Source organism: Uloborus diversus, unplaced genomic scaffold (genome assembly GCF_026930045.1).
Source record: "Uloborus diversus isolate 005 unplaced genomic scaffold, Udiv.v.3.1 scaffold_11, whole genome shotgun sequence".
Lineage (NCBI taxonomy): Eukaryota > Metazoa > Arthropoda > Arachnida > Araneae > Uloboridae > Uloborus > Uloborus diversus.
In genome coordinates this window covers 1,002,312-1,026,851 of record NW_026557765.1, presented here as the reverse complement: position 1 = coordinate 1,026,851, position 24,540 = coordinate 1,002,312, and the positions used below count along the sequence as shown (strand labels likewise).

The 24,540-nt window shown below is 36.5% G+C and overlaps 1 long non-coding RNA gene across 1 annotated transcript; it reads left to right on the top strand.

The window, feature by feature from the left end:
* Positions 1-5,016: 5,016 nt before the first annotated feature.
* LOC129232141 (uncharacterized) lies at positions 5,017-10,862 on the top strand. The gene is made up of 3 exons (XR_008581326.1): positions 5,017-5,200; positions 7,016-7,092; positions 10,358-10,862. It is a non-coding gene; the product is annotated as an uncharacterized LOC129232141 (long non-coding RNA).
* Positions 10,863-24,540: the final 13,678 nt, after the last annotated feature.

Below are 24,540 nucleotides of genomic sequence, written 5' to 3'. Positions count from 1 at the left end.
AATAAAAATAGCTTTATAATTGCAACAATAAGAAAGATAAATCGTAATAGACTGTCGTCTGCGTATTTCTCGTGATTTTAATTGTATGGAAATGATCGGAAAAATTATCTCAATGATTTAAAATTTTTAAGTGTTGCCATCCTGTGTTTGTTAACAAATAAATGTTTGTAATTAATTCAAGAAATGCTTTTAAAATAACTTTCAATTTTCGCTCTTTGCTTTGCTTTTGCAATAACTCAGACATTGTTCAAGTTTTTGCATGTGTAATTTTGTTTTTGTTGGGAATATTGCTTCCTCATCAAGCATGGGGAGGGATCAGAAAAAGAAAAGAAAAATATAGAAGAAAGTTTCGTGATGGCCACAACATACTAGTTTTTATCTTGAGGTTGGCAGCTATGTACTCTTTATAATTCAGTCAGAGATTTTTGTGCTTTGTATAATCCTTTTCTTTTTCAAAGAAAAAAACTGTTTAACAACTGCTGGTGCCATGAAACCTCAATTTTTCCTTTTCTAAGTTTTCATGGGGCTATTCTTTCTACTGTTTCATAAATAATGAATAAATTCTACATTGATTAATAAATTATTTCATACAAATTTAACTAAAAGTTTAAACACCAATATAGCACATGTAATATCAGTGGCGTACCTGGGTGATACCCGAGGCGGTAATTTAATTTGTTTGTACTGCCACCCTCACCCCTCTCTACAAACGAAAAAAAAAGTATATATATATATATATATATATTATATATATATATATATATATATATATATATATATATATATATATATATATATACACTGATAAGCCAAAACATTATGACCAACCAGTCAATAACCCGTTGTGCCACCTTTGGCCTGCAAAACGACTGCGACTCGCCTTGGCATGGATACCTCAAGCTCTTGGTAGACATCTAGAGATAGATTGTACTCAATGTTAATGCAGCGGTCACGCAAAGTTGAGATTTCTTTACATGGGGGGTGTTTCAGCTCTGAGTTACCTTTCTGTGAAATCTCGAATGTACTCGATAGAATTTAAATCCGATGAATTTTGTGACCAGGGCATTAATTGGAATACTTCATCATGCTGCTGGGTCCACTCCAACCCAATTATAGCCCTGTGACAATGGCATTGTCCTGCTGGAAGATGCCATTTCCAGTAGTGAAGACCGACGCCATGTACGGGAGCACCTGATCTGCCACGATGTTCAGACAGTTCACAGCCTTCATGGTATGTTCTACCACAACTAAGGGTCCCCCAGACCATAATAACGCCACCATCAGCCTGTTTACGACCAACGGTGCAAGACGGGAGTAACTGTTCGCCTGTAAGACGGCAAACCCTGACACAACCATCCATGTGATGAACGAGAAATCGTGATTCGTCGGACCAGACAACTCTCTTCCAGTCATCCAAGGACTAGTCTCGGTGTTCTTGGTCCAACTGTAGGCGTAGTTGGCGATGATGATTGGTCAATAGAGGCACACGAGTAGGAAGTCTGCTGCGCAGTCCCATATCCAACAGTGTCCGCTGAACTGTGTGTTTGGAAACACTTTCACTCGCAACTGCATTGCATTGAGCTGTCAGTTGATCAACTGTCTGCCTCCGATTTTGCTTTACCAAGCGGCCTAGTTTCCGACTTCCCTTATCTTTGTGGACGCATGGCCTGGCCGTCCAACACCTTTACGCCTACTGTTGGTTTCATCGTCCTTTTTCCACTTCGCTTAAGTACTAACAACGACAGATCATGAACAACCTACCAGTCTTGCAGTTTCTGAGATACTTGTTTCGAGTCTTCGGGCCATCACAATCTGCCCTCTATCAAATTCGCTGAGATGGTTACCCTTTCCCATAATCCGCAAAAGAAAGTGCTCGAATGAAACCTGGCCTTCTCCAGCCTCAGTTATATACCAACCCCACTTCATCATGTAGTCTCCACGTCATCCAGACGAATTCTTTGAAAAAGTTAGGGGTGGTCATAATGTTTTGGCTCTTGAGTATATATATATATATATATATATATATATATATATATATATATATATATATATATATATATATATATATTCTATGAAATTCATGCAATTTTCAGAAACAATTACATTTGTGTTATGACGAAATTTTAAGTGGGCAGCTAATAGACAAAAGACAAAAAATGAAACTATGAAAGCTTTTTATATAACTTGCCCTAAACGCAGATGTCCAGGCCGCCGAGTGGTCAAAAAAGTAAGGGGTTGGTTGTGTGAAATTGATGATTCCATTAATTAAATGTTGTAAGATTCTGGGAGGTTGTGCCGTGGTCTGAGTGTTGTTACTTCAAACGTTTCGGCCGCATCTGCGGCGACCATCTTCAGTGTCAGCATGTAGGGCCAATCCTAGGGTGTCGGCCCCGCCCGCTTGCAAAGATCAAATGTGCCGCCCCTCAAAAGAGCAATTCGCATATTTCGACTAATACTTAACGTCCATATAAATCTTTCTTCAAATTTCTGTATTAAATTCTAATTTAAAAAGGAAAAAAAGCAGAAGGAGGATGAACTTATTAAAGGGAAGAAAACTTTTATAGTGAGAAACTCCTTCGGTACAATTTATATCTTTGAAGAAAGTAGATACCAAAATTTACTAGTCGTAAATCCGCATTTTGTCGGCTGTCTTCTGTGACATCAGAAGGACGGGGGGGGGGGGGGGATCGCCCTCAGAAATTTTCGAAATTGGCGTATGAAAAATAGTTTTAATTTAATAGTTTTTTTTTAGGTCCATGAAGAAATTTTCAAAATTGAAGTCGAAAATCGCAATTTTAGAAACTTTTTTGAGACTTTAGGCGAAAGAATTGTTGGAGTTCTATCTCAAAATTCTTTCAAAATTGAAGTCAATTTGAAGCTACTTTTTATGAGCTAAGCTTCGCTTAGAAAGGATCGGCGCTCTTCCTGAAAATTATCCGAAACTGAAGTTTTAAACACGCCATTTTAGGTTATCTTTGTTGACATTGCTGAAGAGAGGGAGATTCGATCGTATCCTATCGAAAGTTTTCGAAATTGAAGTTTAAAATGCAAATTTAGATCGTCTTTGGTGGCGGTAGGGATCTGGCGGCTTTCCTTTGGTAATTTTACAGCACTATTGTTTTAGAAACACATTTTTATCTATATTTAGAAACGATAGGGGAAACGTGAACACATTCCGAACCGAAATATTTTTCGGAACTAAATCTATTTTCGGCAAGGAAGTGTCTTGGGGCTCCCAAGCGGACATTTCTAAAAGCGCAATTACTATCTTTGGTGATATTGAGGAAACTGGAAAGCTTTGACGGATGTTTCTGGATATTTTTCAATATTAATATCTGAAAAATACAACTATAGACTTTTCTCCCCCTCACCTTGACGATTGATGGGGGATATACCCTCATCGTGAAAAGTTACATAAGCCCATCAGGCAGTTCTCCTTCGGATTTTTTTAGAAATTGATAAGTCCCAAAATCGTATTTTAAGCATTGTTTGATACCGATGGGACAAAGTAAGGACCCTATATAAAGAGCCGACGCATCAGCTTAAGATCAGCCTTTTTGGATCGGAGCACGCGTTTGAGTGGTTGTCTTTTCTGGCGAGTTATCGCGTTGGTGATTGTTTGCTGTAAGCAATTATTAGCGGCACGTAAATTGTTTATAAAATAAAATATTATTTTCTTCAAATTTGGCGAAATCCGAAACTTTGCTGTGGTAACCCAAGCAGTGCAACAATGAAAAATCCGATCCAAAATGGCTAAACTTAAGCAGATGCGTCGGCCTATCTATATAGCGGCTCTAGGAAAAAGAGCGGACGGGGGTTCAGTGTGCCCTCATGAACTGTTTTTTGAAACTTGAAGTCTATTTCAGGCTAGTTTAGGCAGGAAGGGTTTGGTGGTTAATCGGAACCGCCTAAAAACGAAATTCTGAGCGAGTAGTGATTACATTGGAGAAAAGGGGGATCCGGGGTCCTTCCCCCGAAAGTTCTTCGAAACTAATGTTTGAAAAACGCAATTTTAGTTTGTTTTTGAATGAGAGGGAATGAGTTTAGGAGCTTCTCTAAAGACACGAATTTAGGCCATCTTTGGTAGCAATGTTAAGGAACGGATTTCGGGGCCCTTCACCGCAAAAACTTCGAGAAAACACATTTTGGGTTTTGGAGCCATCATTTTTCGGCCAGAGAATTAAATGGATCCTTAAGATCGGTGGTTCAACCAGCTAAATTTTCTAAAATTAAAATCCTAAAAACGCAATTTTAAGCCTTCTTTTGTCTCGTAAAGGAGGTCATGGCATCCTTTTTGATCTTCGTTTTGGAGCTACACTTAAATTTGCTACCCGAGGCAAGGGCCTTGTCCTCCTATCTGATCAGAAACTGGGCAGTTCATTTGTGATTTTAATTCGAAAACATTGTTGTAAAGGGGGGAAATTACAAAATTTTAGTTCGTTATTCATATATGTTTGACGGTCAAGGGAGTCGCAATTTTCCATTGTCTCTCCACGCGTCCACGATTGTTGATCACAGTCCGAAAAATTGAAAAAGAAAAGCAAAAAACTAGCTCTAAAACTTATTGACGTTGAAAATATACACTGCTGACTCTACAGGTTTATTCTAGGGCCCAATGTGAGAAAAGAGATAGTGTTTATAAGGTGGGGACGTTTTGTTACCTGTTACGTTCGTATACCTTTAGTGACGTCACGTTATTCTATTAAAGAAAACGAAGGACTGCGTGCCAGGCGCCTTGCCTGACGTCACGTTAGTGGAGTCTCTCTAGTGTTGCCAGATTCTGAACCTATTCATGTCAGAAGTTTTGTAATCTGGCAACAAGTTATCGGGTGTTATTGTTGACAGTACCACTCCGTGGAAGCTGGTTTAGGTTTCTTTGTTTGGAAGTTTTGAGCAAAATACTCACAATTTTTCGTTGGTATTCGCCTTTTTTTAAAAGTTATCTTTGAAATTGGAACAGGTTTTTTTTTCTAAACAGAAAAAGTTTGCGTCTTGATCGGCTATCAGTCAGAGAAAAGTATGTCCGGGAAGTTGTGTTTTGTATACTCTGCATCTTAAATCGTACTCAATTATTTGCCTTATTAGTTAGATTACTGTAAATTATGTATGTGTTGAAAGCGCGGTACGATTTATGTATAAAAATATTACATACGCTAATAGTTCTACCTAATTGGATTTTTCTAAGTTTGATGCCATAGAGGTAATTTGAGAGTTTTTTTTAAGTGCTATTTGTATTGTGCTTTCAGTTTTTCTGTACGTATAATGTTGATGCTGAAAAGAAGGGTTTTTTTATCACAAATTCAAGACTATCGAATGTGTAGACTCATTGATCGTTAAATCGAAAAGCCCTGACCATTTTGTCATTGCTTTACACAGTGTCCACACATGTACTTGTACATAAAAAAGGTGTTGCAAATATAAAAAAAAGTTTCTCCTAGATAACGGACACCTCTCAATATTTTTAGACTTGTGGATAGTAATATACTGGAAGAATTTTAGCTTTCTATTTCAACTGAAAGAGGGTGCTCAACCCTCTCCCTCAAATTTCATACGTGTATGGGGGAGGGGGTTAAAAAAATACATTGAACTGAAAAAAACAATGCTACAGTTCTAACCTATGCTGAGTTCTAAACTATGTGAGTTTAATAACTGTATTTCTGGAAACAGCTCTGGAACCAATCGCATAAAATGTCTCCAGTGGCTCAAGCTTGACAAAATGCAGTTCATTACGCGTAATCTGCAATCTCTAAGAGCTTGGATTTTGAAAGAGGGGAACATTTTATCCCTTTGCATTGCCACATCTACGTAAAACAAAATAAAGGTGTCAAAAACCACTTAAAATTAACCCGCGTAAAACCAGAGTCTACTGTATTTAAATGTAAAACAAACACATATAAGTATTAAGTAATACTTTGATTATTTATGCGTGTGTGTGTACATTTTTCTGACCGACACTGTATGTTTCTTTAAAAAAATATTTCTTTTTCATAATGAAAGGGCCTCTTTTGTTTATTATCTGTATGAATGACATCAATGATAATATTTCTGGAAGCATGAATTGTTTTGTTGATGATGTAAAAGTTATGAGGATTGTCGAAAATGAAGAACAAGTAAAACAGCTTCAAGAGGATTTAGATCATATTACTAAGTGAGCGGCTAAATCGGGTATGGCAGTTAATGTGGGAAAATGTCAAATGCTACACTTAGGTCATGGATTTAAGCGTACAAGTTATCGTTTACAGGGTTCAGTCATTAGTCAGGCAGAAAATGTTATGGATCTAGGTATCTTAATAGATCAGGACTTCAAGTTTAGTGAACAGTGCAGCATTGCAAGTTACAAAGCCAACAAAATGCTTGGGTTTATCAATAGATCTATTTCAAACAAATCTAAGAAGGTTCTTCTGCCTTTATATAGGAGTTTAGTAAGACCTCATTTGGAGTATGCTGTTCAGTTTTGGTTGCCTTATCTGAAGAAAGATATTTGTGTATTGGAAAGGGTTCAAAGAAGGGTAACTAGACTAGTAAGGGGACTTTCAGATTTAGATTACGATACTACATTTAATAGGCTTAATATGTATAGCATGGAGCAAAGGAGAGTCAGAGGAGACATGATTCAGTTATTTAAATTTATCAAAATAAAAGATGTTAATGGATTAAATTTTTTGTACGGAAAGCAGGACGAGGGGTTATTTTAAGCTATTTAAATCTCAGGCTAACTTGGAAATCAGGAAAAAACTACTACTTTAGTAGGGTCGTGGGCACTTGGAACAGCTTACCGGAAAAGGCGTTAATGAGCAAGGGGATGGATAGCTTTAAGAGGGCTATTGATCTTCATTGGGGACTAATAAATTGACTAGGACCAGCCTAGCTGGGCCCAGAGCCTGTTGCTGGTCGTCACATTTGTAGTTGTATTTGTATTATTTGATTATCCAAGTTGGTTTATTTATTATATTAGTTATTTTAATATCTAAGTCTTGAGTGATTTTCATTAACTTTTTATATTATGTTTGTGTAGGTTTTATTCAATCATTAACAATCGATCGACTCACATGAGACTGCTTTTATCAGAAGAAATTAAGAGCTATCTTTGAGGTAAGTTACTGAAGTTATAATCTGTTTTAGAATGTTACTATACGGTTCTTGACTGGTAGTTTAACCAAAATATGCAAAGTACCATGGACTAAATCCAGGGGTTGCCCCCCCCCTAAAGGCAAGGGGGCAAGGACACAGCTTCCTCAATATTGTGAAGACCCCCCCCCCTAGGTGGGAACCCCTGTTAAATCAATGTGTACATACCATTTAAGTGAATTCATTGAAAATAGACAATTGCAGTTTTTATTGAAAATTAATTTTGCCATGAATTACTTACTATCCTCACTTGACCAAAGTTGATGTTGCTCTGATTTTTCAGATAGCCATGTCAACAAGAATAAACAGTGTTAATATTTATGAAGAGGACAAATTTTCGTTGCCATGGTTACAAGTTGTTAGCTTTTGTTCAAAGCTTAACTCAAGCAGATTTAAATTTAAAAAAAAAGAAGGCGGGAAAGGTGGTGTAAAATTACGTTTTTCAGAAGAAAAAAAAATCAACTATATAGATGAACTTAAACTTTATATACAGCAAAACTTCATCTAAATACAGCATTTCCAGATTACTAATTCTTGAAAAAGGAATAAAACACATGACTTTATATGCTGTAAATAATCTTTATGGTAAGTGTACTGGTGGATATCAGCCATAGAATCTTTATTACCGCATCCTAAATATAATTTCTTCTTTTTTATGCCTTGTATTACCTATTCGAGAACATCACCAGTTATATGACAAGGCACAAATTCCTTGTCCATTTCTATTTTATTCCATTTGTAGAAACAAGAAACCCTGATGGGGCTAGCGTCCTTATCAACAATTTGCTGATTGCGAAAAACATAATTTAAATTCTCAAGACGATCGAAATTCAAATGAATGTTAGATCTTTTTTCTTTTTTTTTTTCACTGAAAAAGGGGTTCTTTCGCAGCTGTTGTACCAGTCTGTACTGCAAGGTTATGCTCAGTGGTTGCCCCGAACTAACAGTTTTCAGAGGCGAAAATTCTCAGTTTGCTGAATGACAGTCCCTTTTTATTCGAATGGTGAAATACAAATACGGATGAATACAGTAGAATACATAAGGTATTCATACATAATATCCTATACATAAGGAATTATAAAGGTATTCTACTGTATTCACCCATACTCGTATTTCACCATTCGAAAAAAAAGGGACTGTCATTCAGCAAACTGAGAATTTTGCTCCTCTGAAAACTGTTAGTTCGGGGAACCACTGAGCATAACCTCTGCAGTACAGAACTGGTACAACAGCTGCGAAGAACCCCTTTTTCAATGGAAAAAAAAAAAGAAAAACAGCATCTAACATTCATTTGAATTTCGATGTCTTGAGAATTTAAATTATGGTTTTTGCAATCAGAAATTGCGATAGGACCCTGCCCAATGGGTTTCTTGTTTCTACAAATGGAATAAAATGGAAATGGACAAGGAATTTGTGCCTTGTCATATTATAACTGGTGATGTTCTAGAATAGGTAATACAAGTTATAAAAAAAAAGATGTTTAGGATGCAGTAATAAAGATTCTATGACTGATATCCACCAGTACACTTACCATAAAGATTATTTGCAGCATATAAAGTCATATGTTTTTATTCCTTTTTTGGGATAGGTATGCACACATTGATTTAGAAAGGGTGCCCACCTGGGGGAGGGAGGTTCTTCACAATATTGAGGGGGCTGTGGTCTTGCCTTGAGAGGTTGGCACCCTTGGATTTAGTCCATGGTACTTTGCATATTTCGATTAAACTACCAGTCAACATTAGCCGTTTTAATTTGTGCTACCGACATGACACTTCATTTGGTAGAAACAGAAAAGTAAGGATTGGAAAATTCTTACCTGTAATTATATGCAACTGAGGTGAAAACTTTGAATTGAAACTTAAACATCATATGAAAGGCTTCATCCGGCGCAATCTCATTACAAGGGAATGCTGGATTGAGTCTCATTCAGAATGAATTTTGCCGCAGAAGTTCAGAAGTGTTGAAGAATACTTCTACTGCTCCGAATCAACCTTATGAAAACCCGGGGAAAGTTATTATTTAAATGAATCTGTAAACATTCATGCTTTAGTCTCATTACATGTTTCAAAAAGATTTTGAGCTCGTTTAGTTTTTCTGTGAAATTCAGCTACTTGATTCGCCAAAACTTCTGTTCAAAAAGTATCTAGCAAGACGTCTTTTGACTGCAATTATTGTATGAAATCATTCACTTCGATGCCTGCTCTGTTGATTAATTTGAGAGTTCACACTGTAGGTAAACCACATTTTTGTCATATATATTCAGATTATTTGTAAATACAGTAGAATACCTTTATAACGCCAACCTATATAACGCAATTCTTTATAAACCGCACAACTTTTCAGAAGTAAACAATAGGTTTTTAAGTTTAAAAAACCCCTTTGTTTTGCCTTGCTGACATAAAAATTGTTAGGAAAATTAAATTTTGAAACAGTTTTTCATCTTTCCAGCTTAATTCAAAACATTTAAATGAAAATTAATATTCACAGTAAAGAGAAAATATCAGATGGCTCTTGAAAATGCAGCTGTTATGCAAACTATGAAGCTAGCAAAAGTGCAGAATAATTCACTTTCTTTTAATTGTAAAGCATATTTATTTGTGAATGATTAGTTGTGTAATTAGTGTTTTAATACTCATTGCAGATAGAACTAATTATGAAGTGCTAATATATATATATTCTGAATATTAGTTTCAAAATTTGTGAAATGACTTATATAACGCCAAAACCTGTGTAACGCAAAAGCTGTGGTCCCAAGGTGTGCATAATAACGGTCTTCTACTGTAGTGCGAATAAACTTCGTTTGTACCAAAAATTAAAAAACCGACATTTTTTAAAACTCTTTTGCCTTTTTTATGCCGTATGCGTTTATAAAATAAATGTTCGTGCATTTCCCTTTTTACAACCTAGAATGAGCTTTCTCTGTCATTTTTTTTTTTTCGTTTTTCTTACATCAGTAGATGATTTCGTGTTAATAACAACTCAATCACTTAAGTTTATATGGCACACAAAAAATAATTTTACGAATGATAAAAGCTTACAATATTTTTCCTTATTAAAATTTTGTCTAATTGATAAAGTGCCAGGCTTAAATCATTCTAGATTTGTTCCTTTCATGTGAGTAGGTTACATGTGACCCCTCTGGCACAAATATCAATCTTCTTTGCCTCAGATCCGGGATTGACTTGTGATTACTTAACTATTCAGACTGATATGTCTCTTTATTTTTCAGCTCCAAATATCGTCTGGCTCTCAAAGACAAAAGAGAACAAGTAGTAATCAATGCATTGTGGATGCAGCAAGGACGCAAAGACTAAGAGGTAGAAGAATCGTGGATAAAATCTGGATGCAGTGACACTGTGGAAGCAAAAATGTCTCAAGTGGAGGCATGTCACGAAGAAAAGCGTTTTTATTGTTCCATTTGCAAAAAGTCGTACGTCCGGCGGACTGCCTTTGTGTGCCATATGAGAAACCACACGGGAGAATGCCCTTTTTCATGTAAATATTGCAACAAAACATTCATCTGGAAATTTTCTTGGCAACGTCACGTAAAAGCACACACGAAGAGAAACCTTTTCTTATGCACATACTGCAAAACGTCGTTTGTCACCAACAGCGCCCTCACAATGCACTTGAAGATCCACACGGGACAGTCTCCGTTTCTGTGTGAATATTGCATGGAAACCTTCCAATCAAAAGTCTCTCTGGATCACCACTTGAGCATCCATACCGGGGAGAAGCCCTACATGTGTAAAATCTGCTGCAGGAGGTTTGCCGAGGCATACGCCTTGAAGTCCCACATGAACGTTCATATAGGCGACAAACCTTTCCAGTGCTCTTGCTGCAAGAAAGCGTTTGTGGCCAAGAAATCCCTTAGGCGCCATCTGTTGACTCATACTGGTGAGAAGAGTTTCTCTTGCGAGCAGTGTGGGAAGGCTTTTGCTGATAAACCGACACTGAAGTGTCATTTGAGGACTCATACTGGCGAGAAGCCATTTGCGTGCAATCTTTGCCCAAAGGCTTATTCCCACAGGAACCGCTTGAAATCTCATCTACGAAGCCACACCGGGGAAAAGCCTTATGCCTGTGATTACTGCGACAAAGAAATTTCGCGAAAGTGATCTCCTCAAAGAACACTTGCACCACCACGGCAGGGAGAAACTCGTCTCTTGCCAACACTGTAAAAAGTCGTTTTCCAAAAACAAGAGCTTGGAGTACCATTTGAGGCTTCACACCAAGGAAAATCTCTTTACATGTGAATACTGTCAAAAGCATTACACTCGAAAGCAAACATTGACAAGCCATATTAAAACTCACCACGGAGAGTTGCAAATGCATGAGACAGTGCACGCTGAAGGACCAGCTCTTTCAACTGATCTGACAAGTCCTTTAGTTGGGGAAGCTCGTGAATCTGATGTAAAAACTGACATAGAAGAAAGTTTAGTTTCTAATGATCTACTTTAACAGGTTATCAGCGACTCCAACGCAATTAGCATGGTTACTTACATTATGTTCATGGTCCAATAAAACCATAGACTGTTAAGATACAGACTTAACTTCTGCATTTCTGGGTCATTTGGCTGTTTTCCCTCTCAGTATGGCAAGTGACCCAGAAGTGCTAGATTGCTCAACAAAGATCTTTCAGCTGCTACCTGTGCCACCTTCTGTGGCAGAAAATAGCTGCCAAATTGTTTGTCTCCTTGCTCCATTAGCTCGTAGTATGGAGATTGGTTCTTCAGGTCTTGCTCGGGCAACTTATTTGTGGTACTGACTATACGGAATTGAAGTGTTTTTTGTTCAGTTCTTTAAGGTCTACAAAGGAAGCTAACATAGAACTACAATTCTTTCTGCTACAGACTGTGTTTTTTTTTTCTGTCTCTGTAGTAGCAATAAGCCATCAATTAACTATTTAACCAAAAATCAAGCTGGGTCAAAATGTTTGATATTATGTTCAGTGGTAATTTTATTTTCACATTGATATTACTTTTACACTTTTGATAGCAAGGAACCAAATTATAAGTATGCCTAACATTAATTTTTTGTCACCTATTGATGATGAAGGATTTTCTTGCCTGCGATCCAATCAAACGCCAATCACATTAGAGACAGAAGATATTGGACCAATTCTTTGTTGAGCAATGATGTGAAGAATTTTTTACGTTAGAATCTTCAAAAATCCGAAACGTCAAAAATTCTAATGTATTCCCATTATGTTTTGGTGTATAATTGTTCGACAATAAGGAGCGATACATTTCATGAAATAAATAATTACATGCAATATTTTTTAAAAATGAAACTAAGTACATATGTAAAAGGAATAGAGTATGATATTTATCATACAAAATGATGCAGATTTCACCTCATGTTAAGTCAGAATAAACGAAAAATTGGCATGTTCTGAAGCATAGCCAGAAAGCAATTAAGCTCCGGGGGGGGGGGGGGGTCTATTCCAAAATTTTCAGGAACACCACAACTCGTTTGAAGTTATTTGGGCCAACAATTCATGAAGAGGATATTTCAAAGATTTGTCAACAGATGTGACAAATGTCTTAATCATCAAGATGATTATGTTGGGAAGTCCTTTGTTGAACGTTTACTTTCGGTAATAAAATTATTTTTTTTATATTCAACCAACTTCCCTTTACAGTCCATTGCAGGTTTAAAAAAAAAAAAAAACGCCCTTGTACTTTGAAAGAAATATTTAAAATCATTTCTACTTCATTATTATTCAGGGGTGCCCACAGGGGGGATTATGGCACAAGTTGTGCCATCAAAATTATTGGGGGAGATTTTAAATTTTTTAAAATTTATTTATTCAAATTCATTTATTGATTTTTTTTAAATCGAATTATTTATTTTATTTTGCTCTGTTCGTATTTTATTTCATTTATTTAATAGTTGCTGTGTGTGTGTATGTTATTGGTGTTGTACAGAACTTTCCAATAAAATAATTATTATTAAAAATAAGTAAGTAAATAAATAAATAAAAAAAAATTTAAAAATAAATTAATAAAAATATTTTTTAAAAATAAATCAAATAAAAAAAGAAAGCTAAAAATAAAAACGAGAAAGGATTGAGAAAAAGTTTGGGGTGGGGCATTTGCGCCATTGAACTTGGGGGGATGGGCACCCCTGTTATTGTTAGAAGTGGGTTTTAAAATAGAAAAACGATACAAGTTATCATCCATATCTGAATACAAACTTATTTTCATTGTAATGTTTTATGTTAAACTAGCCGCCTGCTGCGACGAACTGGTTGGCCATTTTACGCCAAGGTTACCGCCTTCGGCGGGTGCTGAAATAAAATTTGGTGGCGGTATTAATCAATCTATATCAAAATTAATTTAAATAAAATATTTTCTAGATCTATCTCCAGTTCCGTCGTTTGGAATTTTTCTAAAGGAAGGGGGGATGTAAAGAGCGTGCTATCAATGCAAATTTTGTCGGGAAAATAACAAAAAGCACTTCCACTTTTTTATAAAAGCATTTTTTATCCTGTGGGGGGGGGGGCTCTTGACCCCCGTTGAAGTTCCTTTAACGATGGATCTGTCTATTTCTTACAGTTAGTCTGCTATATCAACCTCTATATTTATCTATCTATCTATATGATCTATGCATCTCTATCTCTGATGGTAATTAACAATCTTTTTCTATGTATATAAATATTAATTTGAAAAAAAAAAAATTTTCCCACTCGATATCTATCTCTCTATCTACCTAATGTAACCGCCAATCCCTAACAAACACAAAGATCATGCAAAAATCCGGGGGCTTTGTTTGTTTGATTAAAATAACACGCAAAAAAAAAAAAAGGCTTTGTTTTCCGTAGTGGGCAAAAAGTAGCGCTTGCAAAGATAAAAAACTCACTGCCATTATTAAAGTAAGTGCTCACAAATATGTAACGTTAATGTGTGCAGAAAAAAAAAAACTCTGCTTTTATTAAATTAAAATGAGAGCAAACGAGAGAGTAAACAAAGGATTTTAGTAAGATCACGTGGTAAGTTTGGAACTCAGCTGGCAATGCGTACAGCTCACGTCATATTCTGCATTTAAAAAATTGTAAAAAAAAAAAAGGTATTGCGGATTTTAAAATAATTTTTTTTTCTGAAAAAGGCGAAATGTTTTTATTATTACCGACTTAAATATTAGAATCGAGGCTTTTATACCTTTTGCGGGATGAGTTTTTTAAAAAATTAAACCCAGAAAAAAAATGCAAAATCAATGTTTATTCAAAAATTCGTAAAAAATACAAAAATCTGTGACTTACTTACGTATATACAGACGTCTAGGTATATATGCACGTGTGGTCGGACCTAAAAAAAAAAAACTCGACATTCATTCGGAAGTGAGCAAAATGAAAATTAAGTTCGATTTTTAAGTGAAAATTTGGTAGAATTACGGTAACCGGGTCGCGGCGATAAATATTTCATTCTGGCAACCCGCTACCTTACCTTGGCGACGGAGCAATTTTGGTAACCTTACACCAAAGCTGATTTGCTATTCGTTTGGCCAATCAGCCATTTCAGAATTCACCTTTACGAAATTGTAATTTATTTGTCCAATAAATCTTTCCTTTTTTTTTAAATTCCATGGAATAATGTTTTAAATTTTCTCAAAGGTGATTTTTTTCTGAAAAATGGCAACATATTGTGTTTTTTCAATTTTTAGATATTCGAAACATTTTATAAAATTTTACATCGCGAAATGATTGTCACTTTTAACTCTTTTAAGTTTAGATTTAAAAATTAGTTATTCATACCTTTTAGATACGCTTTTGGAATGTGTTCGCAGTAAGTTATTTCCTTCATGTTTTATTGTTGTAACTTAAATTTAGTATGTATTAATTATCGTAATCACTTATTCAGTAAGTGAGAATTATAATTTTAGTTATGATAACGTTCTCTAAATGGATATTTTGATGTGATTTAACTTATTAAGTAGATCGTTTTAAGTCTTAATTAAACAGTAAGTATTTTTAATCGCTTTTTCTCAGATTATTTCAGACTAATGTCGTGTTCTATCCAACTTTTATTGTTGTTAAATTTCGGTAAAAATTTATGTTTCATTTTAGTGTTCCTTAGGAAATTAAATATGTTGATAGAAAGTGTAACACCATATATGTCATGAAACTTTTCATTCACATACATCATGATATTTTATTTCTTTTCCTACAGAAAACTAGTATGTTGTGGCCATCACGAAACTTCCTTCTATATCTTTCTTATAATTCTGATCTCTCCCCATGCTTAACGAGGAAGCAATATTCCCAACAAAAACAAAATTACACATGCAAAAACTTGACGACCATCCCAATGTCTGAATTATTACAAAAGCAAAGCAAAGAGCGAAAATTGAAAGTTATTTTAAAAGCCCATAGACTAATAATAAGAGTAGACAGAGCTTTCCCCGGACTTGCTGATGAAAAAATTGGTTCATGGATACATCATGTGACTGGTTGGCGAAAACTTTGGCAGCATGGTTGCTAGATGGCAGGATTATCTATAGTTTGGCACTCGACATGTATTTAAGACGTAATGTGTTTTTATTATAATTTTTTTTCCAGGTGCAGAGATGATTGAACTGTTTTTCTTTTAGTTATGCATTATTTTGACATTAGTAATTAGTTTTTGATCTCAGTTTTCAGTAACTTTTGTTTCATTCGGAACTGCTACGTCAGCGTTGGCGTAAACGTAATAGCGTAAACGTTTTGCGTTAACGCAAAAATGTACTAATCGGTATCTTAAATTGATATTGTAGGTAAAAATCTTACCGTTTGTCGATTCTTTTTGGGCGCTTGCATCTTTAATTCCTTAGAGAGTTATTGAAATTGAATAAAGAAAATGCACAATACTATCTAAACAAAAAACTCGCTATATTAACAAAATATTTACAACTTAGAATAACACATTTACAAATCGGACTCCATAAAAGATCTTTCTTCCGTGTTCCATCAATTCTATTTATTTTATTTCTCGCTCACGTTGATCGTCTGCTACGATCAACGCCCGCTGTTGCTAGGATATCCACCAGTCACATGATTTGGTTTATGAGCAGCAAAAGGGTTGCCATAGCTCGGTCTACTCTTATTATTAGTCTATGTAAAAGCCTCGCTTGAATTAATTACAAATATTTTATTTGTTAACAAACATAAGATGGCAACAGTTAAAAATTTTAAATCATTGAGATAATATTTCCGGTCATTTCCATACAATTAAAATCACGAGAAATACGCAGACGACAATCTATTACGATTTATCTTTCTTACTGTTGCATTAATAAAGCTATTTTTATACGCAAAAAAAAAAAGGAAAATTTAATTTGAATTCTGAAATTTTGAATTCAAATTATGTTTTTCGCAATCACAAGTTGCGACAGAACACTACTCAATGCTTACTACCCTAGTCACTTGTTTCTAGACGTGCCTCTTGTTCCTCCAAGCCTACCTCTACTCTTGAACAGAGACGTGTATATTAGTGGTGTATGTGTAGGCTTTGTGTGTGTATGCACGTTGGCATGTGTGTAAAGGCGCGTGTGTATGTGTGTGAGTGCGTATGTGAATGAACATGCATGTGTGTAGGACATGGACGCCACCGACTAGGAGCGGCTACCGGGGGGCGGCGTCGCGCCTGCAGGTGACGGTGGAGGCTGAAAAAGGCACGGACACCAAAGACGGTCAAATGAGAACAATAAGCAATCGTGATTGCTCAAAAAAAAAAAAAAAAAAAATCAACACCTCTTGGAGCGATTGGCGTCAAAATTGAACCAAAGTCTGTTTACATATGGATTCACATATATTCCAAATTTCAACCAGAACGTAGCATTACTTCTTGAGATAGGGCACTCACAATGGAAAAAAAGAACGGGCTATTGGCAGGGCCGGATTAGCCATAGAGCAGAAGTAGCAAATGCTACGGGCCCCGCGCTTCTGGGGGCCCCGCGCCATGAGAAAAAAAATCCAGAAAAAAAAAACTACTTTCCGTAATTTAACCCGTTTAAATTTCTCTCTATCTTTCTCTTTTTATTCAGATTTAGCTTTTCTTAATGCTCAGGTAAATTAAAAATCTTATTTTTTCGATAGATTGCTTCCCAGAAATTTCTCCCAATTGAAGTCTTAAAGACGCAATTTTAGTTGATCTTTCTTAGTGGAAGGAGAAAAAGCTCCGTTGGGTCAGAAAAGTTTCAAAACTGACCTAAAAATTACAATTTTAGGCAAAGTTTGGAGAACGGAGAATTGGGTTTCCTCTGGATTTTTTTTTCTTTTTTCAAAATGAAATCAATTTTAAGGTATCTTAGGAAATTTAAGGGAGTTAGGGTCCTGAAACTTTCAGCTATTCAAGCTTTTTTTTTTTTTTTTTTTAAAAAAAGAGTTTTCGTTGTTTCATAACAATAGAGGAAAGGTCCAGGGGTTCTTTCCTAAAATTGTGCTCAAAACTGAAGTCAATTTCAGGCTATCTTTGGGAGGAAAGGGTTTGAGGGATCGACTCATGGTATAGCTGAAAACAAAATTTCAAGCTATGTGGAAGATTAGAGAAAGGGATGAGGGTCTGAACTGCCCCAGAAACAATTCTGACTTCAAGTTTCAAACCGTGTTTTTAGATTATCACTGGAGACGTTATCCGGATCCGGGGGGGGGGGGGGATACGGGTTTGTTTCGCAAAATGTTAGAAGCTGAAATCATCAAGACGCAGGCTATCTTTAGTTCTCACTTTAGGTAAAGAGTGATGCTTTGGAGCCTTTTCCCCCGAATGTTGAGAAGCAGGTAGGTATTCTCCTTTGGAATTTTTTTTTTAGTCGAGATGGTTTAAGGGCTTTCTCCGGAATGTTTCGGAATTTAGGCTCTAAAAACTAAAATTTAAGCAATTTTTGTTGATAGCAGGAAAAGGAGGATGCTGAAATTCTTAAAGCACAAATTCTAAAAAGACATTTTAAGGCTCTCTTTGGTGATGTTAGACAAGAGAGGAGAAAGGGTTACCATCCAGAAATTGTTTAAAAGTGGCTTTTTTCTTAAAGCTTTCGAAATTGGAGTCCTGAAAAGATAATTATTAGTCATCCTCAACTCTTTTTGGTTGCTTAACTTCATGTCAATTTATCACCCTCAAAATTTTCCGCCCGTGGCACGAGCCCAGATCCGGCACTGTAAACAACAATGAGCAAAATTAAGAGATCATGATAGAAGAAAAGAAAAAGATTCTGAGACTTCACACTTATGCTGAGCGAAATAAATGAATTGTTAAAAGAATATTATTTTTTGATGAACTAAAATATTTATGTGTAGAAGAAAGACTTTAAATATCGTTTTTAATTTTTTTCCTTTGAGTGGGAGGAAACTAAAAAGCTGCCACTCATGCATAGAACCTAACCCCTTTCTTTGCCACCTTCTACCAAAGGTAGCCGAAAACTTTTTTATTCAAACTTGAAATTCAGGAAGAAAATAGTTTAACATAATCCAAAACCCGCTAAAACTGCTTTCTGGAAATTCAGTTTCGAAAAATTTCCAAGGGTGTAATCCCGATCCCGTCCTATAACGTCGTCCAATAAGGTGGCCTACAAATGCGTATTTTGGATTATAATTTCGAAACATTTTAATGGGGATGTACCTCTCCCCCTCCAACATTGTTAACAATGGTCTAAAATGTACTTTTAAGACTCAAACTTCGAAAATTTTCCGGGTTGCCTCGGACAATGCCTGAACCCCATCCCACACCGAAACGTCACCCGCAATGGCCTATTATCTATCACGTTTTCACAACTTCACTTTCGAGAAATTTCCAGGGAATGGCTTTCGCGAACTCCGTCCCAAAATCACCAAAGAACGTAAAAAAAATGCCATTTCAGAGTATATAATTTCGAGAATTTTTGCTTAAAATTGTGTTTTTAGATAAATAACAGATAATAAATTCAAAAATTTTCCAATGGGACCTCCTTGAACGCCACTCTTTCCTCTCTCTACAACATCATTAAGGATAATCTACAGATTTATTTAAGACTTCAATTTTAAAAAACTGCCTGGAGAGTCGCTGTGAACCCAAACTTTTTCCTTTGATCTTACCTGAGATAGGATGCAATCGCGTTCTTTGACTTCAGTTTCTTCTGACCGAATCTTCTCTTCCTAATATGATCAGGGGTCGTTAGAATTGAAATATCGAAAATTTTCCGGATCCCCTCTCTCTTTACATCGTCCAAAAATTGCGTTTTCGGAATTAAAAGTTAAAAGTATGTAATAACGGGAAGACGAGGGGCAATAGAAGGGGATCATAACCATCGTATTGCTCTTAAACTAAATCCACATTTATGTATTCATGCATGTTATAAGTACACCTCCCGTCTCCATGAAGAAGTGCTATATTGTTTACTATATCATTCGAAAACGAGGGCCCCTTGGAAACATTTGCTACGGGCCCCGCGCTGGCTTAATCCGGCCCTGGCTATTGCGCTACCCTCTTTTTAGCTGTTGACACCAAAATAAAATCAGCTCTTATACCCACTAAGGGCTACTTACCGATAAATTTTTCTTTCATTCCCTTCATTATTTCTTGAGATACAGCAGTCACAATTGACGACAAAAAACGTTCTATAGCTCAACCCTCGTTTGAGTTATTGACACCAAAATTGAATCAGCACCTGTTCCTATTAATGGCAACATATGCACCAAATTTTGTTTGATTCCGCCAGTTACTTCCTGAGGAATAGCAAGCCCGCGTAACTCAAAAAACGTCCCAATGCTCCACCCCCCTTGGAGGAATTCGCGCCAAAAACCAATGGGCACAAGTTCACATAAGGGCACATATGTGTACCAAATTTCGTTCGATTTCCTGCGGTAGTTTTTGTTGTAGAGCGGCCACAAAAAACTGGTCACACACAGACGTGACACACACACACATACACACACACAGACAGACATACATTTTCCAAAAATAGTCGAAATGGACTCAGCACACCTCAAAACGTTCGAATCCTTCGAAATTCGAAAATTTGCACGAATCCAATACTTTCTTCTATATCTTAGAAGAAAGTAAAAATGAGTTCAATATTATTGCAATGGGAACGTAAAGAGCAGTCTCGGCAAATTTTTATTTAAAAATGTTTTTCGCATTTTCGTCATGGGTTGTACTTCAGCTTTCTTGTACAAGCTTGCTTACTTGCTTTCCACTGAAAGAACAAAAAAGTCAAATTCAATCATTTCGCTATTGTTAGTATCGAATCCAAAACAAGTTTCTTTTTATGTCTCAAATATTCATCTCTGTAGATACTGCGCTTTATCTTCCCACGTTTAAGTTAACATCTTGAAAAATTTACCTCTCATTTGTCTTTTCTGCAAACTTTATTTCAAAGTAAGAAAAATAATATAGTTCTATAAAAAAAATAGGCTTAATTATTTGTTTCTTTCTATATTTTGCAATATTTTAAAGAGGAAAAAAGAATTTTAATGCTCTTTTTTCCCTTTACGTTGCAATCAGAGAAAGAAAATGGTTAATAAATAGTTGTAGCTACCTAGGTGATACTTTGAGCAATCCGAAGCTCCACCCCTTGTCTTTGGGTCAACTCTCATTTGATGATTTCTTTTGTTTACATTGTAGTACTTTGTTTACATTGAATCGTAGGTGCCAAATTTGGCAGTTTTTGAAAAAATACGCCAACGCGACCCGGTTACCGTAATTCTACCGAAAATTTTTTCGCGAATACAATCATTATTTAACCCTTTGAAGAGCGCGTCATTAAATTTTTAGAAATCTTATGAAAAAACACTATGAGTAGATTTATTTGATCATCTATAGACACGGAATTGTCAGTCAAAAAAAATTTTTTTTTGTGAATTTCTTTTGCAAGGGGTGGTGTCCCCATTTGTTCACACCCCCCACCTAGAGCCGGAAAAAATGTGTTTATGCATGCAAAATTGATTTTGAATCTTTTAGAACTATAACATTGAATATCTCAAGGAAATTGAAAAAAAAAAAAAAAATAAATAAAAAATGGTTGACTATTTTAGCCGCTAATTAAAATTTTTTAAAATTTTTATTATTATTATTTTCCATTCTTTGAGTTCATAACTTGGAATGATTTGAAGAAAAAAAAGAGCCTACAGAAAAAGATACTGTTGTAGAAATGCCATCTACTATTGTTCATTAAACTTAAGAAAAAAGGACTCAAGTGATATTGATTAAAAAAACTCGGAAACAAAAGGGAGAAAAAAATTAATAAATAGGTGGTTTCGCGGCGCGACCACCGCCCTTCAAAGTGGAGCAACAAAAACATATCCGCTTTGAATTGATTTAATTTTGATTTGGTCATATTTATCACTGGCGTGTGCAAATGTTAAGTGTACGAGGCATGGCATTTCGATTTTTATTAATGAGTTTTTTCTATTTCTTGAAACCAAAAAGTTGAGATACTCAGAATTTCCACAATTTTTCGGTTCAAAAACTAATTTCTTGTGTTCTCGTTAGCTAAAAAAAAAATTGAATTTTGACCTCTTGAATTCAAATTATGTTTTTTGCAATCACTAGTGTGTGTGTGTGTGTATGTAGGCGTGTGTGTTTATGTTTGTGTGTAGGGGCTAGGGGGTATGTGTATATGTGTGTAGGCATGTATGTTTGTGTCTGTGTGCAGGTATGAGTGTGTGGGTAGTTGTGTGTGGTGGGGAATGTGTATGCGTGCAGGCATAAGTGTGTGGGTAGTTGTGTGTAGGTGCCTGTATGTATGCGTGTGTGTGTATGTGTTTTTGTGTATGTGTGTAGGTGTATGTATGTAGGTGTATGTATGTGTTTGTGTGTGTGTGTATGTATGCGTGTAAGTGTAGGATTTTGACGCAACTTCGTTTTCGCTATGGGAGCCAGCATCGTGAGGCGGCCGGTCTACGGTGATGTTGCAGAGGGTGCTGGCGGGAAAATAAAATGATAGCACATTAAAAACTGTCAAATGAAAGCAATAAGCAATCGTGATTGCTCAAAAAAAAAAAAAAAAAAAAAGAATTATACAAAAAAAAAAAAAAAAACATCGAAATAGAGAAAATAAAAAATATATTTACAGGGTATGATTCAAAAGTTTCAAGACTGTCTCAGAACTAGAAATTTATTGGACATTTAAGTACAGCGTACTGAAATTCTTCAAAATATAGTCCTTCAGCATCAACACTACGCGTCTTCCATTCTTCGTAGCCCTTCTGGAAGTCCTCGGGTAGGCATGCTGTCAAGGGCTCTCGTCGAAGCCTGCTGGACTGGTCTTCTCCGTCGATGGAGTCAAAACGCGTTTTTTTTAGACTTGTCTTGGTACAAGGGAGGAGGAAAAAGTCACTTGGAGCCAAGTCGGGGCGGTAGGATGGCTGTGGCAGTGTTGCCACGTTTGTGACTAAAACTTCATTGGCGCGCGACGTGTGAGCGGGTTCGTTGTCGTGGTGGAAAATCCAACTGCCCTTTATCGCCGGGCGGACTCGATCTCTCAAGCGGCGCGAGTGCTCTAAGTGCTTCTCCATTTCCGTATCTTCCACTTTTCGACCGATGTCAATGACATGCAGCAAGCGATGCGCACTCTCCAGTGTCCCGGAGCCAACTACCGTAGTATTCGTTCGTTCACCGACACCCCCCACTACTTCCCCAGCGCATCCGCGCGCAATCCCCTTCTCGGAAAAAAAAAAGTCTTGAAACTTCTGAATCATACCTTGTATATTATATTTATTTTCAATGCATGTTCTCCACCATCAAGAGCTTTTTCCAACTAAGTTTGAAGCAATTCCGCCTTTAAGTTCGAGATGTATATTGGCCTGAAGTTTCCCCGTAGATGCAAATATTAAAATTTTTCGAAATGTTCAAAATTGAACGAAAAATTGTTCAAATAAAAAAGTAAAATGTGGGAATAAGGTGTCTGCTTATGGGAGGATGGGGAGGGGTAGACAGACACAGATTTTCCCCAATTTCAAAACCCTTTTCTCTCATGCGTATTACCTTTCATTACTTATTAATTTTCCCTCCCAGCCCACATCGCACTGCATCCGAGGCAAATCTTTTGGAAGATGGTTAAAAAAATAAAAAACTACCCAGTGCCGGAGCTTGGGGGGGGGGGGGGGGGGGCAAACCCTAAGGGGTCGTTACAAAACTGGAAAAATTGTCTTTTCGGTCGTGTAATTTCAGAGGTGAACCCATATAACCTAACCTGGCAGTATCGTAATGCTGTGAAGTACCTTTCTTTTGATTTTTCCCCCTTTTCTTTTCAAGTGTTTGGTTAGTGCTCACGCTAAAAAAATGATAAAACTACAGAATTCTTTCCAATCAAAACTAAAGCATAAAAGATTAAAGCACGAGCCGGGAAGGGGGGGGGGGGAGGAGGCGTTGCAGTTTAGTTTTGTAGCAGAGCTTCGCTTATTTTCCTAAATTGGGGAGCATAACGTACAGGGGTGAACTGGCTCGCGGGCCGATGCGCCCTCCCGCCTGTGCACCTTCGTTTTTTTCCCCGCTCCGTCATACCTGTACGCCTGCGTTTTATTCGTTTATTTATTTATTCTTTTTGGGGGGGGGGGGGGGCTCAAACCTGATCTCCTTTGGGATTTTTTCTGTGCCCTCGAGCACGTACGCCTTAGTTTTTTTCCCTCCATCCTCGAACCTTTTTTTAAATTTTTTTAAAAACTTTATTTGCGCTTCTTTTTGCGCTTCCGCTTCTTTTTTTTTTCTCCTTCCATTTTTTCCCTTTTGGCGTTCTCAAGCCTGTGCTCCTCTGCCTCTTTTGCGCCCCTGCAAACCTATGCGCCTTCAGTTTATTTATTTTTTGCTCCCTCCAACCTGTGAAGTTTGTTTTTCTTTTCCTTTCTCTCTCTTTTTTTTTTTTCTTTTTTTGCTTCCTCAAACCAGTGCACCTTCGTTTTTTTTTCCTCCCTTAAACTTTAGCTCCTTTGGTTTTTCGTTTTTCTCCCCTGCCCTCCAGCTTTTTTTTTAAATTCTATTTTTTTAACTTTATTTGAGTCCTACCTTGAACGTTTGCGCCTCCTTTTTTTTTTTTTTTTTTGCCTCTAGCCTATGCGCCTTTATTTATTCATTTATTTATTTTTTGCGCACTCAAATCTGTGCACCTTATTATTTTTTTTCCCCTTGCGCCCTCAAACCTGAGCTATTTCGGTTTTTCTTTTGCGTCCTTGAACATTAAAAAAAAAAATCTATATTTTATTTTACTTTATTTGCGTCCTCAAACGTGTTTGGCTCCCCCCCCCCCCCCCCGCTCTTAAACTTAACGCTTTTAGTTTATTTTTTGCCCTTAAACATGTGCGCTTTCGGGTTTTTTTTTTTTTCCTTTATTTTTTCGCGCTTTTTTTTTTTTTTTTTTGCCCTTTGGGAGTCAAGGTTGGCGCCCTCCTGGGGACCCAGTCCGCTCTTAATCGTCAGGGTAATCTGAAAAATCAAAGGAACATCGAAAACTGTATGCGTATGAATA